Here is a 17,034-nt window from a genome sequence, read left to right as displayed (position 1 = left end):
CACGTACACAAAAACAAGAAAATGCCTGATCATTAACTGCTCAAACAAAAGAGACAACAACCCACCAACATCGTGGGGGGAAAGGAACTTAAATGTGATTCCCAATCAGACATAACTAGCGACAGCTGTCTGATTGGAAATCACCCCCGAGCCCAACATAGAAATAAACCACAAAGAAAGGCTATAACAAAAACATAGAAAATAAACCATAGAAATACCACACCCTGACCAAAATAGCAGAGTTCCCCTGGTCAGGGCGTGACAGATATGTAGGCTATTTGACCCAGATAGTTTGTGTGTATGTACTGATATGTAGGCTATTTGACCTAGATAGTTTGTGTGTATGTATTGATATGTAGGCTATTTGACCCAGATAGTTTGTGTGTATGTATTGATATGTAGGCTATTTGACCCAGATAGTGTGTGTGTATGTATCGATATGTAGGCTATTTGACCTAGATAGTTTGTGTGTATGTATTGATATGTAGACTATTTGACCTAGATAGTTTGTGTGTATGTATTGATATGTAGGCTATTTGACCCAGATAGTTTGTTTCTATGTATTGATATGTAGACTATTTGACCCAGATAGTTTGTGTGTATGTATTGATATGTAGGCTATTTGACCTAGATAGTTTGTGTGTATGTAGTGATATGTAGGCTATTTGACCTAGATATTTTGTGTGTATGTATTGATATGTAGGCTATTTGACCCAGGTAGTTTGTGTGTATGTATTGATATGTAGGCTATTTGACCCAGATAGTTTGTGTGTATGTATTGATATGTAGGCTATTTGACCCAGATAGTTCATGTGTATGTATTGATATGTAGGCTATTTAACCCAGATAGTTTGTGTGTATGTATTGATATGTAGGCTATTGGACCCAGATAGTTTGTGTGTATGTATTGATATGTTGGCTATTTGACCCAGATAGTTTGTGTGTATGTATTGATATGTAGGCTATTGGACCCAGATAGTTTGTGTGTATGTATTGATATGTAGGCTATTTGACCCAGATAGTTTGTGTGTATGTATTGATATGTAGGCTATTTGACCCAGACAGTTTGTGTGTATGTATTGATATGTAGGCTATTTGACCCAGACAGTTTGTGTTTATGTATTGATATGTAGGCTATTTGACCCAGATAGTTTGTGTGTATGTATTGATATGTAGGCTATTTGACCCAGACAGTTTGTGTGTATGTATTGATATGTAGGCTATTTGACCCAGATAGTTTGTTTCTATGTATTGATATGTGGGCTATTTGACCCAGATAGTTTGTGTGTATGTATTGATATGTAGGCTATTTGACCCAGACAGTTTGTGTGTATGTATTGATATGTAGACTATTTGACCCAGATAGTTTGTGTGTATGTATTGATATGTAGGCTATTTGACCCAGATAGTTTGTGTGTATGTATTGATATGTAGGCTATTTGACCAAGACAGTTCGTGTGTATGTATTGATATGTAGGCTATTTGACCCAGATAGTTTGTGTGTTTGTAATGATATGTAGGCTATTTGACCCAGATAGTTTGTGTGTATGTATTGATATGTAGGCTATTTGACCCAGATAGTTTGTGTGTATGTATTGATATGTAGGCTATTTGACCCAGACAGTTTGTGTGTATGCATTGATATGTAGGCTATTTGACCCAGATAGTTTGTGTGTATGTATTGATATGTAGGCTATTTGACCCAGATAGTTTGTGTGTATGCATTGATATGTAGGCTATTTGACCCAGACAGTGTGTGTGTATGTATTGATATGTAGGCTATTTGACCCAGATAGTTTGTGTGTTTGTAATGATATGTAGGCTATTTGACCCAGATAGTTTGTGTGTATGTATTGATATGTAGGCTATTTGACCCAGATAGTTTGTGTGTATGTATTGATATGTAGGCTATTTGACCCAGACAGTTTGTGTGTATGCATTGATATGTAGGCTATTTGACCCAGATAGTTTGTGTGTATGTATTGATATGTAGGCTATTTGACCCAGATAGTTTGTGTGTATGCATTGATATGTAGGCTATTTGACCCAGACAGTGTGTGTGTATGTATTGATATGTAGGCTATTTGACCCAGATAGTTTGTGTGTATGCATTGATATGTAGACTACGTGTGCCTTTTTAAAACATTTTGATGTAGTTTCCGTCTTTGAGCTGTTCTTGTCTAATGATGTTCTGTATTATGTCATTCTGTATCATGTTTTATGTTTTGTGTGGAACCCCAGGAAGAGTAGCTGCTAATGGGGATCCTAATAAAATACCTAAACACCAATACCAACAACCCATCTCTTTTCCCCAGGGCCAAATGAACACTTAGCGGCCTGTCCACAGAGACAGGGAGCGGTAGGTTGTGGATAGATGATTGGCCTATAAACTCTTAGAAAAAAACGGTGTTATCTAGAACCTGTAAGGTTCTCTTCCAACCTGGTCTCAGAGCATTTTTGTATTATTTACTGTAAATCAGAGACTTACTGTAAAACAGAGACTTACTGTAAAACAGAGACACTCCATTTAGTATGATATTTTACGTTTGGTATGATGACATAAGACAGATGGATACTTAAGGCAAAAACAAAAGTAGGGTGGCTGGTTGATCATGTGTATAACGCCAACGTTGCGTCGAGCAACGCCAACATCGAGGAAACGCCAACATCGAGGAAACGCCAACGTTTTGTCGAGCAACGCCAACATCGAGGAAACGCCAATGTCGAGCAACGCCAACGTCGAGCAACGCCAACGTCGAGGAAACGCCTACGTCGAGCAACGCCAACTTCGAGCAACGCCAACGTCGAGCAACGCCAACGTCGAGGAAACGCCAACGTCGAGCAACGCCAACTTCGAGCAACGCCAAAGTCGAGCAACGCCAACCAACGTCGAGCAACGCCAACGTCGAGCAACGCCAACGTCGAGGAAACGCCAACGTCGAGCAACGTCAACGTCGAACAACGCCAACGTCGAGCAACGCCAACTTCGAGCAATGCCAACGTCGATCAACGCCAACGTCGAGGAAACGCCAACGTCGAGCAACGCCAATGTCGAGCAACGCCAACGTCGAGCAACGCCAACATCGAGCAACGCCAACGTCGAGGAAACGCCAACTTCGAGCAACGCCAACGTCGAGGAAACGCCAACGTAGCGAGTTCGAATCTCATTATGAACAACTTTAGCTAATTATCAACAATTCAACTACTTAGCATGTTAGTTAACCCTTCCCCTAACCTTAACCCTAACTCTTTTAGTTAACCCTTCCCCTAACCTTAACCCTAACTCTTTTAGTTAACCCTTCCCCTAACCTTAACCCTAACTCTTTTAATTAACCCTTCCCCTAACCTTCTCCTAAACTTAACCTTAAATCAAATCAAATGTATTTATTAAAAAAGCCCGTTTTACATCAACCCCAAACAGCAAGCAATGCAGGTGTAGAAGAACGGTGGCTAGGAAAAACTCCCTAGAAAGGCCAGAACCTAGGAAGAAACCTAGAGAGGAACCAGGCTCTAAGGGGGAAAACTCCCTAGAAAGGCCAGAACCTAGGAAGAAACCTAGAGAGGAACCAGGCTATGAGGGGGGAAAAACTCCCTAGAAAAGGCCAGAACCTAGGAAGAAACCTAGAGAGGAACCAGGCTCTGAGGGGGGAAAAACTCCCTAGAAAGGCCAGAACCTAGGAAGAAACCTAGAGAGGAACCAGGCTCTGAGGGGGGAAAAACTCCCTAGAAAAGGCAGGAATCTAACATATTATACTAAATGTATTGACATACAGAATAATACGGAATGCTCTGGAATCAGGTTATCACTTCGCCATCGAAGAACCCTTTGAAAACCCCTTTTTGGTTCTCTCTCTCTCTCTCTCTCTCTCTCTACTCTCTCTCTCTCTCTCCTCTCTCTCTCTCTCTCTCTCTCTCTCTCTCTCTCTCTCTCTCCTCTCTCCTCTCTCTCTCTCTCTCTCTCTCTCTCTCTCTCTCTCTCTCTCTCTCTCTCTCTCTCTCTCTCTCTCTCTCTCTCTCTCTCTCTCTCTCTCTCTCTCTCTCTCTCTCTCTCCAATTGAAGACTATAATCGGTAGTTCAGTTGTTAAAAAATGTCCCAACGTTAAACGTCGTTGATGACCGGGTTAGGGGACGGTTCTCCTCCCGCCTCAGCTTTTCCGGTAACGCCACGGTACTGAGATGATACACACGCTCTCCCGTCGTGTCAGTCAAGCAGGCCTAAACACCGGGTTCGGCTGTGCCACAGCGCCGGGGGAAATAATCATGCACCCACCCATCTCATCTCCTCCGTTAACGGCACCGGTGATTAAAGACAGAGTGAGTCAGGGTGAGAACTGGAAGGGAACAACTCTTGACAGAACCTAAACTCCCCTGAACAGTTAGGGAATGGATCCCAATATAGAGCACCAAAACAGACAGAGACACCTAACTATTATCTGCATGGCATGGGTAGCCTATAGGCTAAATGGGAAAAGTTAACTTAAATTGTAGAATGATAACATACACATGGATTTAGTACTGTAGATATGTGGTAGTGGTGGAGTAGGGGCCTGAGGGCCCACAGTGTGTTGTGAATTCTGTGAATGTGTTGTAATGTTTTTAAAATTGAATAAACTGCCTTAATTTCACTGGACCCCAGGAAGAGTAGCTGCTGATTTGGCAGGAACTAATTGGGATCTATAATAAATACAAATACAAATGCAAATGAAATTGTAGAATTAATATGTAGAATGAAATGAAATTGTAGAATTAATATGTAGAATGAAATGAAATTGTAGAATGAATATGCAGAATGAAATGAAATTGTAGAATGAATATGCAGAATGAAATTAAATTGTAAAATGAATATGCAGAATGAAATTAAATTATAGAATGCACTAGCTAAACGTTTCTTTTCCCCTTCTTTTTTAAAAGATCGGCTTTTAACATATTATTTGTTGGTATTTATTATGAGATCCCAGATAGGATAGTAGTTGGTGTCATTTACTAAAGGTTTCTACTAGGCTACAACACATCTCAGGTAGCCTAGGCAACAACAGCCCAGCACAGATTCAATGCCTCTCCGAGCCGTTTCAGCACGGATTCAATACCTCTCCGAGTCGTTTCAGCATGGATTCAATACCTCTCCGAGCCGTTTCAGCACGGATTCAATACCTCTCTGAGCCGATTCAGCACGGATTCAATACCTCTCCGAGTCGTTTCAGCATGGATTCAATACCTCTCCGAGCCGTTTCAGCACGGATTCAATACCTCTCTGAGCCGTTTCAGCACGGATTCAATACCTCTCCAAGTCGTTTCAGCATGGATTCAACACCTCTCCGAGCCGTTTCAGCATGGATTCAATACCTTTCTGAGCCGTTTCAGCACGGATTCAATACCTCTCCGAGCCGTTTCAGCATGGATTCAATACCTCTCTGAGCCGTTTCAGCACGGATTCAATACCTCTCCGAGTCGTTTCAGCACGGATTCAACACCTCTCCGAGTCGTTTCAGCACGGATTCAATACCTCTCTGAGCCGTTTCAGCACGGATTCAATACCTCTCCGAGCCGTTTCAGCACAGATTCAATACCTCTCCGAACCGTTTCAGCACGGATTCAATACCTCTCCGAGCCGTTTCAGCACGGATTCAATACCTCTCTGAGTCGTTTCAGCACGGATTCAATACCTCTCCGAACCGTTTCAGCACAATAGTCGGCTCTTTTAATGAGCCAGTCGGCACTATCTGTACATGCTAGAGGACGGAAGTAGCATGTTAAACCTTTAATCAGTTAACCTTTTCAGGAGCAACCTCCAGTTGTTCCTTCTTCTTCCTGTCTGCCCAATTCTTCTTCTTCTTCTTCCTCCTGTCTGTCCAATTCTTCTTCTTCTTCCTGTCTATCCCATTCTTCTTCCTGTCTGCCCAATTCTTCTTCTTCCTGTCTGCCCAATTCTTCTTCTTCCTGTCTGCCCAATTCTTCTTCTTCTTCTTCTTCCTGTCTATCCCATTCTTCTTCCTGTCTGCCCAATTCTTCTTCTTCCTGTCTGTCTTCTTCTTCTTCTTCCTGTCTATCCCATTCTTCTTCTTCCTGTCTGTCTTCTTCTTCTTCTTCCTGTCTGTCCAATTCTTCTTCTTCCTGTCTGTCCCCTTCTTCTTCTTCTTCTTCCTGTCTATCCCATTCTTCTTCCTGTCTGCCCAATTCTTCTTCTTCTTCCTGTCTATCCCATTCTTCTTCTTCTGCCTGTCTGGTTCAGGATGGTTCCATCTTGTTATAAGGGAACAGGTTCAATATGATTCCAAAAAATAACAATATTTTTTGCTATTTAACTACTGTGTAAAAAAGCTACTGTATATAAAATATATGCAGAATGTACATGTAACAACAAAAAACTAGATCCTATTGTCCCTGTGGAGTCACTTCCTTAGCATTAGCATCTACTGTCACTTCCTTAGCATTAGCATCTACTGTCACTTCCTTAGCATTAGCATCTACTGTCACTTCCTTAGCATTAGCATTAGCACCATCTAGATGTGAAACAGTACGTCCCTAACCAGGAATATCTGGACCACAAGATTATGAAGTTTCACAGAAAACACAGGTAAGTGTGTGAGCGCAAGCACACACACGCGCAGGTGGTAAGGGTAGGTAACAACACATCCGCCGCGCTGATCCTCAACACAGGGGCCCATCAGGGGTACGTGCTCAGTCCCCTCCTGTACCCCTGTTCACTCATGACTGCACGGCCAGGCACAACTCCAACACCATCATTAAGTTTGCCGATGACACAACAGTGGTAGACCTGATCACCGACAACGACGAGACAGCCTATAAGAGGGAGGTCAGAGACCTGGCCGTGTGGTGCCAGGACAACAACCTCTTCCTCAATGTGATCGAGACGTAGGAGATGATTGTGGACTACAGGAAAAGGAGGACCGAGCACGCCCCCATTTTCATCGACAGGGCTGCAGTGGAGCAGGTTGAGAGCTTCAAGTTCCTTGGCGTCCACATCACCAACAAACTAACATGGTCCAAACACACCAAGACAGTCGTGAAGAGGGCACGGCTAAACCTATTCCCCCTCAGGAGAAAAGATGTGGCATGGGTCCTCAGATCCTCAAAAGGTTCTACAGCTGCACCACCGAGAGCATTCTGACTGGTTGCATCACTGCCTGGTACGGCAACTGCTTGGCCTCCGACCGCAAGGCACCACAGAGGGTAGTGCGTACGGCTCTGTTGTTGTCTGTGTCACACTGCTTTGCTTTATCTTGGCCAGGTCGCAGTTGGAAATGAGAACTTGTTCTCAACTAGCCACCTGGTTAATTAAAGGTGAAATAAAAAAATTATAAAAAAATAAAAAAATATTTGACATTATTGATTAGGGTTGTCACCATATCTGATGTTATTGATTAGGGTTGTCACCATATCTGATGTTATTGATTAGGGTTGTCACCATATCTGATGTTATTGATTAGGGTTGTCACCATATCATTATTGATTAGGGTTGTCACCATATCTGATGTTATTGATTAGGGTTGTCACCATATCTGATGTTATTGATTAGGGTTGTCACCATATCTGATGTTATTGATTAGGGTTGTCACCATATCTGATGTTATTGATTAGGGTTGTCACCATATCTGATGTTATTGATTAGGGTTGTCACCATATCTGATGTTAATGATTAGGGTTGTCACCATATCATTATTGATTAGGGTTGTCACCATATCTGATGTTATTGATTAGGGTTGTCACCATATCATTATTGATTAGGGTTGTCACCATATCTGATGTTATTGATTAGGGTTGTCACCATATCTGATGTTATTGATTAGGGTTGTCACCATATCATTATTGATTAGGGTTGTCACCAAAAGTGGGGAAAAAATATGTGAATTTGGACTTCCTGAGTAATAGTTCATGCAGTCGTCATGTAGGCGCAAATCATTCAATTTTCATCCCCATAATGCAACACACTTTGGAAAGCGACGTGCCTAAAGTGATCTGCCTGAGCGCGCCAATCGTGTGCTATAGGCTGGAAAATCAGTCCATGTATGACATCTTCCGGCTGTTTGTTTCCAACTAGGGTTAGCTGGTTTTGGGATAACTTCATATGGTGTGTGTGTGAATTGTGTGTATGGTGTGTGTGTGTGTGAATTGTGTGTATGGTGTGTGTATGTATGTTGTGTGTGTGTGTATGTATGGTGTGTGTGTGAATTGTGTGTATGGTGTGTGTGTATTGTGTGTATGGTGTGTGTGTGTGTGTGTGTGTGTGTGTGTGTGTGTTTTGTGTGTGTAGCAGATTTGATTGACAAAGCATGGGTGTATTCAACATTAATGGTCGTTTGAACCGTAAAATGGTGTTGAATTGAACCTTGTTTACAGACATGTACCTGTTTTGTACAGCGTTACAGAAATAACTGTATCCTGTTTCTATTAATAAAGGTTTTGGTCTGAATTAATCTGTCAATAAAGTGTGTATTCTGTTTCTATTAATAAAGGTTTTGATCTGAATTAATCTGTCAATAAAGTGTGTATTCTGTTTCTATTAATAAAGGTTTTGGTCTGAATTAATCTGTCAATAAAGTGTGTATTCTGTTTCTATTAATAAAGGTTTTGATCTGAATTAATCTGCCAATAAAGTGTGTATTCTGTTTCTATTAATAAAGGTTTTGATCTGTCAATAAAGTGTGTATTCTGTTTCTATTAATAAAGGTTTTGGTCTGAAATAATCTGTCAATAAAGTGTGTATTCCGTTATGAAGATGTGTTCTCATGTATGTACCAATCTCAGCATTTCTCCTGGTAAATAAATCTCTTAAATACAGTTGCTATTTATATTTGTTACTATTTACATCTACAGAAAGAAAAAAAATCTCATCATACACATTTATTACTTATTAATCAATATATATATATATATATATATATATATATAAAAACAAGAAATGCAATATTTAAATGTATACAATGACTATACAGAATGTAAAAATATAAAAAACAGCAGTGAGTTTTGATGAACTGAAAAACGACACTAGATGGCGGTCTTACCACATGGTGTGGGTTCTAAGCTATTTTAATTTCGGCAGGATGACTTTCTAGCTGAATACACTCCTTGCTAATCATTGAACATTGTTTGACACTTCACTTCACTCTGAATGTGTGTGTGTGTGTGTGTGAGTGTGTGTGTGTGTGTGTGTTTGTGTGTGTGTGTGTGTGTGTGTGTGTGAACAGACAGTGAACAGATTTTGCACAGCAGAGATTTTGTAGACCTGGCTAGTTGGAATGTTTGGATTTCTTTCTTTCTTTGTGCTTTTTCCCCCCCTATTTTTCCCCTCTCTTCTAATTTAGTGTACCCTGCGCGCACAACCCATGTGGAATTCCTGGTCTCTGGCAGTGTTTGGAACTGCTGATCTGCAGTCAAGAACGCAGAGCCTAGGCTGCTCTTCAGTCCCTTGACCTTTTGACCCTGACGGAGACATGGATCAACCCCAGAGACCACTGCTACTCCAGCTGCTCCGTCTTCATCTGACTACGTTTTTCTCTCGTAGTCCGAGAGCATCTGGTCATCGCGGTGGTGGCACAGGGCTGCTCATTTCTCCTAAGTGGAGATTCTCTTTTCTCTTCCCTCATCAACTCATCCCTGACTACTGGCTCCGTCCCGTGACTTCAAAATGGCCCGAGTCGCTCCACTTCTCAAGAAACCAAAACTCGACTCCTCCGACGTCAAAAACAACAGACCTGTATCCCTTCTTTCTAAAACACTTGAGCGTTCTGTCTCTGACGAACTCTCTCGCCATCTCTCTCAGAACCATCTTCTGGACCCTAACCAGTCAGTCTTCAAGACGGGTCAACTCAACAGAGACTACTCTTCTCTTCTTTAGATGCAATCAATATGTTTCTGTATATATTTGTGGGAATATTTTAAGACTTCCTTGATTAAAATCATTTTACCTGAATTCCTTGTGATTAGTCTTTTGTCCAACAATAATAAAAATACAAAATGTGCATTTGTTGGTGGTCTCCATTTTTCCTCTAAGACCCCCGCCGTTGTCAGGGTACTCATCTGAAGTGGGCACCGTCGACGTGCCAACTTCTGTTTGTGGAGTCCGAAGCATTTTTGGCTATTGTAGTATGAAGATAGTTTTGTGCCTACCCAAGAAACGGGCGAGATGATGTCAAAATAACACATTTCCTGAACTTTATGTGTCCTAGATACAGGAGAAACACTTCAAAACCTGGTTTCTTATTTGTTGACTGTCTGTTTTTGCCATTTATGAATGTGTTATTCAATGCATTTCTCTGGGCTATAGTAGTAAAGGTCAAATTCAGTATTTGATAACCCCCCCCCCCCCCAAAAAAAAAATTATATATCATTTTGATACCTAAAGGGGTCCTAAAATTCAAAATAAAATATCTAAATGAGCCATAGTATAACCAGCTTAAAGCAATACCATGTTAACTTAAACCCCCCCCAATGGCTTAGACTTTTAACAATGTACTATTTTCCCACTCTGCCTATGCATATATTTCTCTCACACACACACACACACACACACACACACACACACACACACACACACACACACACACACACACACACACACAGAGGTTAGTTAAAAGTATTTTAGTTTCACAATATTACTCAGAATATCAGACCACAGGACTTATTATTATTATTATTATTATTATTATTATTATTCAGCTGTATAATTGTTAGGTAGCTCTGGACCAAGTTGTTACATGCATCTAGCAGGTTCAGCACCAGCAAGTCGCACGTAACGCCTTGGACCAGATCTAATCATTAGGATGTAGTGCAACAACATATTACAGTTAAGATTGCATCCCAAATGGCACTCTATTCCCTTTATAGGGTACTACTTAAAAGTAGGGCACAATGGCCCATAGAGCCCTGGTCAAAAGTAGGGCACTATGGCCAATAGGGCTCAGGTCAATAGTAGTAGGGAATAGGGTAGCATTTGGGACTCCGCTTAGTTAGATATTACAACAATTAACCAGAGAGGGTGACAGACAAACAAGAGGAGACAACTCTATAATAGAAAATAAACCAGCTACTTAAAAATAAATCACATGACAATGACTGCAGAGAGTGAGTGAATATATATACATAAATCACACCAATCTATCACCGATCGATCAAAAACCTATAAATATCTCCAGGTCTGTAGCACTAAGTGATTTTTACTGTAGAAACTGACACTCAAACATGATATATATAATATATTTATATAGTTTCTACAGTAACAAATCACTGAGTGCTACAGACAGCCAGTCCAGTAGGGGACTATTAGTCCAGACAGCCAGTCCAGTAGGGGACTATTAGTCCAGACAGCCAGTCCAGTAGGGGACTATTAGTCCAGACAGCCAGTCCAGTAGGGGACTATTAGTCCAGACAGCCAGTCCAGTAGGGGACTATTAGTCCAGACAGCCAGTCCAGTAGGGGACTATTAGTCCAGACAGCCAGTCCAGTAGGGGACTATTAGTCCTAACAGCCAGTCCAGTAGGGGACTATTAGTCCTAACAGCCAGTCCAGTAGGGGACTATTAGTCCAGACAGCCAGTCCAGTAGGGGACTATTAGTCCAGACAGCCAGTCCAGTCCAGTAGGGGACTATTAGTCCTAACAGCCAGTCCAGTAGGGGACTATTAGTCCTAACAGCCAGTCCAGTAGGGGACTATTAGTCCTAACAGCCAGTCCAGTAGGGGACTATTAGTCCTAACAGCCAGTCCAGTAGGGGACTATTAGTCCTAACAGGCGGTCCAGTAGGGGACTATTAGTCCTAATAGCCAGTCCAGTAGGGGACTATTAGTCCTAACAGCCAGTCCAGTAGGGGACTATTAGTCCAGACAGCCAGTCCAATAGGGGTCTATTAGTCCTAACAGCCAGTCCAGTAGGGGACTATTAGTCCTAACAGCCAGTCCAGTCCAGTAGGGGACTATTAGTCCTAACAGCCAGTCCAGTAGGGGACTATTAGACCTAACAGCCAGTCCAGTAGGGGACTATTAGTCCTAACAGCCAGTCCAGTAGGGGACTATTAGTCCTAATAGCCAGTCCAGTAGGGGACTATTAGTCCTAACAGCCAGTCCAGTAGGGGACTATTAGTCCAGACAGCCAGTCCAGTAGGGGACTATTAGTCCAGACAGCCAGTCCAGTAGGGGACTATTAGTCCTAACAGCCAGTCCAGTAGGGGACTATTAGTCAAGACAGCCAGTCCAATAGAGGTCTATTTGTCCTAACAGCCAGTCCAGTAGGGGACTATTAGTCCTAACAGCCAGTCCAGTCCAGTAGGGGACTATTAGTCCTAACAGCCAGTCCAGTAGGGGACTATTAGACCTAACAGCCAGTCCAGTAGGGGACTATTAGTCCTAACAGCCAGTCCAGTAGGGGACTATTAGTCCTAACAGCCAGTCCAGTAGGGGACTATTAGTCCTAACAGCCAGTCCAGTAGGGGACTATTAGTCCAGACAGCCAGTCCAGTAGGGGACTATTAGTCCAGACAGCCAGTCCAGTAGGGGACTATAGTCCTAACAGCCAGTCCAGTAGGGGACTATTAGTCCAGACAGCCAGTCCAGTAGGGGACTATTAGTCCTAACAGCCAGTCCAGTAGGGGACTATTAGTCCTAACAGCCAGTCCAGTAGGGGACTATTAGTCCTAACAGCCAGTCCAGTAGGGGACTATTAGTCCAGACAGCCAGTCCAGTAGGGGACTATTAGTCCAGACAGCCAGTCCAGTCCAGTAGGGGACTATTAGTCCTAACAGCCAGTCCAGTAGGGGACTATTAGTCCTAACAGCCAGTCCAGTAGGGGACTATTAGTCCTAACAGCCAGTCCAGTAGGGGACTATTAGTCCTAACAGCCAGTCCAGTAGGGGACTATTAGTCCTAACAGCCAGTCCAGTAGGGGACTATTAGTCCTAATAGCCAGTCCAGTAGGGGACTATTAGTCCTAACAGCCAGTCCAGTAGGGGACTATTAGTCCAGACAGCCAGTCCAATAGGGGTCTATTAGTCCTAACAGCCAGTCCAGTAGGGGACTATTAGTCCTAACAGCCAGTCCAGTCCAGTAGGGGACTATTAGTCCTAACAGCCAGTCCAGTAGGGGACTATTAGACCTAACAGCCAGTCCAGTAGGGGACTATTAGTCCTAACAGCCAGTCCAGTAGGGGACTATTAGTCCTAACAGCCAGTCCAGTAGGGGACTATTAGTCCAGACAGCCATTCCAGTAGGGGACTATTAGTCCAGACAGCCAGTCCAGTAGGGGACTATTAGTCCTAACAGCCAGTCCAGTAGGGGACTATTAGTCCTAACAGCCAGTCCAGTCCAGTAGGGGACTATTAGTCCTAACAGCCAGTCCAGTAGGGGACTATTAGACCTAACAGCCAGTCCAGTAGGGGACTATTAGTCCTAACAGCCAGTCCAGTAGGGGACTATTAGTCCTAACAGCCAGTCCAGTAGGGGACTATTAGTCCAGACAGCCAGTCCAGTAGGGGACTATTAGTCCAGACAGCCAGTCCAGTAGGGGACTATTAGTCCTAACAGCCAGTCCAGTAGGGGACTATTAGTCCAGACAGCCAGTCCAGTAGGGGACTATTAGTCCTAACAGCCAGTCCAGTAGGGGACTATTAGTCCTAACAGCCAGTCCAGTAGGGGACTATTAGTCCTAACAGCCAGTCCAGTAGGGGACTATTAGTCCTAACAGCCAGTCCAGTAGGGGACTATTAGTCCTAACAGCCAGTCCAGTAGGGGACTATTAGTCCTAACAGCCAGTCCAGTAGGGGACTATTAGTCCTAACAGCCAGTCCAGTAGGGGACTATTAGTCCTAACAGCCAGTCCAGTAGGGGACTATTAGTCCAGACAGCCAGTCCAGTAGGGGACTATTAGTCCAGACAGCCAGTCCAGTCCAGTAGGGGACTATTAGTCCTAACAGCCAGTCAGTAGGGGACTATTAGTCCTAACAGCCAGTCCAGTAGGGGACTATTAGTCCTAACAGCCAGTCCAGTAGGGGACTATTAGTCCTAACAGCCAGTCCAGTAGGGGACTATTAGTCCTAATAGCCAGTCCAGTAGGGGACTATTAGTCCTAATAGCCAGTCCAGTAGGGGACTATTAGTCCTAACAGCCAGTCCAGTAGGGGACTATTAGTCCAGACAGCCAGTCCAATAGGGGTCTATTAGTCCTAACAGCCAGTCCAGTAGGGGACTATTAGTCCTAACAGCCAGTCCAGTCCAGTAGGGGACTATTAGTCCTAACAGCCAGTCCAGTAGGGGACTATTAGACCTAACAGCCAGTCCAGTAGGGGACTATTAGTCCTAACAGCCAGTCCAGTAGGGGACTATTAGTCCTAATAGCCAGTCCAGTAGGGGACTATTAGTCCTAACAGCCAGTCCAGTAGGGGACTATTAGTCCAGACAGCCAGTCCAGTAGGGGACTATTAGTCCAGACAGCCAGTCCAGTAGGGGACTATTAGTCCTAACAGCCAGTCCAGTAGGGGACTATTAGTCCAGACAGCCAGTCCAATAGGGGTCTATTAGTCCTAACAGCCAGTCCAGTAGGGGACTATTAGTCCTAACAGCCAGTCCAGTAGGGGACTATTAGTCCTAACAGCCAGTCCAGTAGGGGACTATTAGTCCTAACAGCCAGTCCAGTAGGGGACTATTAGTCCTAATAGCCAGTCCAGTAGGGGACTATTAGTCCTAACAGCCAGTCCAGTAGGGGACTATTAGTCCAGACAGCCAGTCCAATAGGGGTCTATTAGTCCTAACAGCCAGTCCAGTAGGGGACTATTAGTCCTAACAGCCAGTCCAGTAGGGGACTATTAGTCCTAACAGCCAGTCAAAGGCTCGGCTCCATATTTCCTATATAGTGCACTGCTTTTGACCACAGATTTATATAGCGCATTACAGAGCCTATGGGTTTCTGGTCTAAAGTAGTGTACTATACAGGGAATAGGGGCCCTGGTCAAACGTTGAGTGCACTGCATCGTGAGTAGTGTACTATTTGGGACATAGCCCTTAAGACCGGTTAGTAAATTCCAGACGGAGTCAGTTTAGACAGTTTGGATCTAGTTTGATCTAGTTTGACATGGTCATGTTAACGTTTGTTCTCACGCTCCTTCCTATACCCGTACCTCTCTCTGTTCCCCTCCCCTCTATGTCAGGGCTCCCCTAATGTTTTAACTCGGGGTTCCTCTTCCAGCATTGAGGAACCCCCCCCCACCATCTATTTCTATGGGTACAAGCACTGTTCATAACACAAACTAAGCACATCCCTCTTGTTGGTGGAGAGAATGTTGCAGGTTTAAAGTATAGTTCCTGCAATTCTACACATTTTGTCATGTGGTGCAAAGAAAATGTTGCAGATTTAAAGCATTTTTTTTGTTGTTGTTGCAATTCTATACATTTTTGCCATTTCTAATGTCTATATTCATGTGATATTTGAGTGACTAAAAAATAATTACAACAATATCGATGGCCTAAAAAAATCCTTAAGGAAATGTTGGCTGACATGTTGATCTGGACATTTCTGACAAGTTACACATATCTCTCTCTAAGGTCTACAATGACAAGAGGAACTGATAATGTACTACCCAATTTACAAACGGTACCTTGCTCATTCTACTATTACAATTTTCTAGAGTAAGTTTAAGGCCCTGTCAGTTTGAGAACCACTGCTCTATGTGATGTTCTGGACGGGTTCGCTGATCTTCAGACAGCCCCAATAGATCATTCTGCACATGCTCAGTACAGCCAGGAGAATCAGGAAGACCCAAGAGGCATAGATCCCTCTGTGGAGCAAGGCTGGTTTACATGTTCCCACCTAGACAGAGAAACACAGAGAGAGAGAGAGAGGCTGGTTTACATGTTCCCACCTAGACAGAGAAACACAGAGAGAGAGAGAGGCTGGTTTACATGTTCCCACCTAGACAGAGAAACACAGAGAGAGAGAGAGGCTGGTTTACATGTTCCCACCTAGACAGAGAAACACAGAGAGAGAGAGAGGCTGGTTTACATGTTCCCACCTAGACAGAGAAACACAGAGAGAGAGAGAGGCTGGTTTACACTGTTCCCACCTAGACAGAGAAAACAGAGAGAGAGAGAGGCTGGTTTACACGTTCCCACCTAGACAGAGAAACACAGAGAGAGAGAGAGGCTGGTTTACATGTTCCCACCTAGACAGAGAAACACAGAGAGAGGAGAGCGTGGTTTACCTTCCACTAGACAAGACAGAGAGAGAGGCTGGTTTACATGTTCCCACCTAGACAGAGAAACACAGAGAGAGAGAGGCTGGTTTACATGTTCCCACCTAGACAGAGAAACACAGAGAGAGAGAGAGGCTGGTTTACATGTTCCCACCTAGACAGAGAAACACAGAGAGAGAGAGAGGCTGGTTTACATGTTCCCACCTAGACAGAGAAACACAGAGAGAGAGAGAGGCTGGTTTACACGTTCCCACCTAGACAGAGAAACACAGAGAGAGAGAGAGGCTGGTTTACATGTTCCCACCTAGACAGAGAAACACAGAGAGAGAGAGGCTGGTTTACATGTTCCCACCTAGACAGAGAAACACAGAGAGAGAGAGAGGCTGGTTTACACGTTCCCACCTAGACAGAGAAACACAGAGAGAGAGAGGCTGGTTTACATGTTCCCACCTAGACAGAGAAACACAGAGAGAGAGAGAGGCTGGTTTACATGTTCCCACCTAGACAGAGAAACACAGAGAGAGAGAGGCTGGTTTACATGTTCCCACCTTGACAGAGAACAACACAGAGAGAGAGAGAGGCTGGGTTTTACATGTTCCCACCTAGACAGAGAAGAAACACAGAAGAGAGATGAGGAGGCTGGTTACATGTTCCCCCCCTAGACAGAGCAACAGTCCGATGAGAGAGAGGCTGGTTGACTGTTCCCACCTAGACAGAGAACATCACAGAGCGAGAGAGAGGCTGGTTTACATGTTCCCACCCCTGACAGGAGAAACCACGAGAGAGAGAGAGGCTGGTTTACATGTTCCCAGACAGAGAGGAAACACAGAGAGAGAGAGAGAGG

At 43.6% G+C, this 17,034-nt stretch overlaps 1 long non-coding RNA gene across 1 annotated transcript; it reads right to left on the bottom strand.

Moving 5' to 3' along the window:
• Nucleotides 1–13,944: 13,944 nt before the first annotated feature.
• On the bottom strand, nt 13,945–15,888 carry LOC115198040 (uncharacterized). The gene is made up of 2 exons (XR_003879156.1): nt 14,270–15,888; nt 13,945–14,072 (listed from the first exon to the last, which is right to left on the bottom strand). It is a non-coding gene; the product is annotated as an uncharacterized LOC115198040 (long non-coding RNA).
• Nucleotides 15,889–17,034: the final 1,146 nt, after the last annotated feature.

This window comes from Salmo trutta, chromosome 8 (assembly GCF_901001165.1).
Source record: "Salmo trutta chromosome 8, fSalTru1.1, whole genome shotgun sequence".
NCBI classification, from domain to species: domain Eukaryota; kingdom Metazoa; phylum Chordata; class Actinopteri; order Salmoniformes; family Salmonidae; genus Salmo; species Salmo trutta.
The sequence above is the reverse complement of the archived record's forward strand: the minus strand, read 5'-3'. Positions and strand labels throughout refer to the sequence as shown.